Source organism: Olea europaea, chromosome 13 (genome assembly GCF_002742605.1).
Source record: "Olea europaea var. sylvestris chromosome 13, O_europaea_v1, whole genome shotgun sequence".
Classification (NCBI taxonomy): Eukaryota; Viridiplantae; Streptophyta; class Magnoliopsida; order Lamiales; family Oleaceae; genus Olea; species Olea europaea.
In genome coordinates this window covers 29,201,301-29,204,618 of record NC_036249.1, presented here as the reverse complement: position 1 = coordinate 29,204,618, position 3,318 = coordinate 29,201,301, and positions in this window count along the sequence as shown.

The following is a 3,318-nucleotide window of genomic DNA, read 5'->3' as shown; positions in this document are numbered from 1 at the left end:
CCCCAAGAATGTAACCCTAACTACACTAATTTCTACAGATTCTGGATACACGCATTAATAAATATGAAAATTTAATTCTTATTTGATTTTAATTCTTTGAGCGTCACTTGATCCCACGCTCATTTTCAAACACATTCTTCCAGACATTCTTTTTCATGTTCACTCATAACTTTTTTGTATTTTTTAATCACACATTTACGAAAAAATATTTTTCAAAGAATCACTTCTCAAAAATTCTTTATCAAACAAGAACTTAACTTTGGGTCGATGGTGGTAGTTAGGTAGTGCAACCAAGATGGTCACGACTATGGGCATTACAGGCTGTGAAATCAATTAGAGACGACGCTCACAACATGTTTATGAAAATTTTAGAGCCAATTCAGTTTTCCAAATTTGCATACCCGTGAAAATGATAAGAGCTAGAAAGTGACATGATTTAAGATTTTTTATATTTATTTTTATTCATTTATTTATTTATTTTTATAATTTAAAAGTCACAGAGTGCGTAGTTGACGTTTTTTAATAAGATATCTTTAACGAAACTTACAATGTGCTGGTAAATATATCTTAAACTAATATTCAACAATTACTTTAATTTGTATTGTTTTAGATAGAATTAAGGTATGCGTTAGAAGGTGACATGAGTTGCCATTTTTTAATTAAAATGTAAAACTCGGTAATTGTAACATCTTTGGCTAAGGTTAACGTGAATAAGAAATTATTAAACTAATATTTAACTATTTGTTTTATTTTTTTTTTGTCTTGTTATATGTGAATTAACTATCTATATTAAAGAATAAAGAGTGAACTTTTTAATTAAAAGATTTCACCTTTTTATAATTTGGTTGATTCTGAATGGTTCATTTTGTTTCTTTCAATCATCGAGCTTGATTGACTCGAATCTCTTTTCTAACCCCGATCTCTCACTACATTTCGTTCTTCACATGTACCATTGCTTGAATGAAGACAATACGATAAGTTGACTTTTCCAAAATGCTAAGGTAATCAGTGTTGTGTTGACTTATGAATTACCAATTTGTCATCGATCATGCTATGATATTTTTAAATTTTCTTTCAATCGATAAAATGAGGTAATTTTGTATAAAAGAAACTGATAACACCTCTAGTTCGTACGCCTCCGATTCCTAATGTTGACAATGTACCTGGTTTTGATGTCAAATGAATTTGACTCTATAGAAGGTAATATGAATCTTTGTGCATCAGCCTTGAAACAAAGAGTAGATAATGTACTCAGCCCTCTTCAACAAAAGGATCAATTCTGCAACTACATTGAATGGGCTTGTATCTTATTTAAGAAGACTTAAAATACAATGTCGATGCAATCAAATTTCATCGCAAAGTGCTCACAGTTTCAGCAATCATTGTGAATGGTATAATCGAAATCTTGTACTAAAGGTCAGGGTTGATCCTTAAAATTTTGAAGCTCTGGCAACTAATTGTTACAAGGTTCTTAAACCTAATTTTTTTTATAACCATAACGATAATCAAATATTTAAATAAATGACATATTTATATTTAATGAAGACTTTGTAAAATCTAGAAGATAGAATGGCAAAATAAAACATCTCACTATATTGCACTCATACTTTCATATTTTTTCATTATTATATTTTCCAATATATTTTTAGAAATCAAGCCTTTTTTATTTTAGTATTATTTTCTTCTTGTTGTTAATAAATCGAGTCACCTAGTATGTGGTTAATTTATTTGATAAAAAAAAAAGAGAGATGGGTAGAAACCGACACGAATAACCAAATATATTGTGCTACTAGTACATCAAGGATTACTTAATTTACGTGTGGCACTATGTCATTGGTTGGAGGATTTTTTTTTCTCAACCAATGACAGAATGGTATATATATATATATATATATATATATTAACTCTTGATGTAACCCTTAATGTACAAGTAGAATAATTATATCCATGAATACCCACAACTTCATCTTCTCTCTCAAACAAAATCTCTCTCTAAAATATTGAGTAGGATTTTTCTGCTATGTACATGCATATACATATAGATATATACGCACACAGTGTTGTATATATATAAAGAGAGAGAGATTGATTCTTTCTCGATTCATCTAGCAATGGAAGCACTGTTTGCAATGTCTTTCGTAGTGGTGTTGATATACTCCCACTCACATATAATGGGCTTTACTCGAAATACGACTAACAACGAATATTACACTTTAGATCCTTTTCAAGATCTATATAAAAAAGATTCATACAACAAATAGATATCATGACCATCGAATACATATTAGAGTTCACGGTACTATAAACATATCAGGGGATACATAGTAGCTCTATTGGAGGAACATTACATCTCTTTATACCCCAGACTCATTTTTAATATTAATTCAAGTATTTCAATTTCCTCGAATATTAGTGGAACATACTTGAACTCCACATTGTATCCTTGTATGACAATTGTGTTTTACACCCTTAATGGTTAAATACAATTGTCCGATCGGTAAATACAAATATAAATGCTGGTTAAAGTAATTTTATTTTCCTACTCGAATCTTTCAACTTTATATTAGCTTCTTTCCAAGACATGTTTCATCCAATCGAGTCAATTGCAGTTGTTAGTAACATGCTAAAGTAACAACACTGAAATAAAACTCGAGAAATAGTCAAAAGTGATAAGGATATATATGAGGTTATATAAACCTCATCGTGTCACATAATAAGGAATTAGTATCAAATCATTCATTTACCCAATATTAGTTGTAAAAGTACATGTGGTATGAAACACGTGCTACGATATTTCTCTCTTTTTAGGGCTGTCATATTCTTTTGAAAATAAATAACACAGTACCTAACTTGAGTTCTCCTTAGATTCTTTTTTTTAGGCAATCTCAAATTAAAAACTCGATCTGGCTACTAAGCAAGTTTATTGGATAGCAAAAATTCAATTTGATTGCTTACAATAATTTCATCTTGAAAATTAATTAAGGCGACTGTATCATATACATAACACGATCACTTTGTCTAATCTTTGTATATTTCGAAATCATATGAGACGAGTGTTTTTACGACCGAGCCAACTTCAACCTATTCAACATACTTTATATGTACATACAAATCATTATCTTGTAATTCCAACAATAGATTACACATGAACTTAAAATTGTTCATTTATGGGCATACAAACAGTGGCGGACCAGAGGGGTCCTATAGGGTCACGTCCTCTAGTTTTTGTAATTTTCTTTAAAAAAAAATCAAAATTGAAGCCCTAAATTGGCAGAAAGCACTCTGTAGTCTACAACGTCTCTCTATCCCACTCCGCCT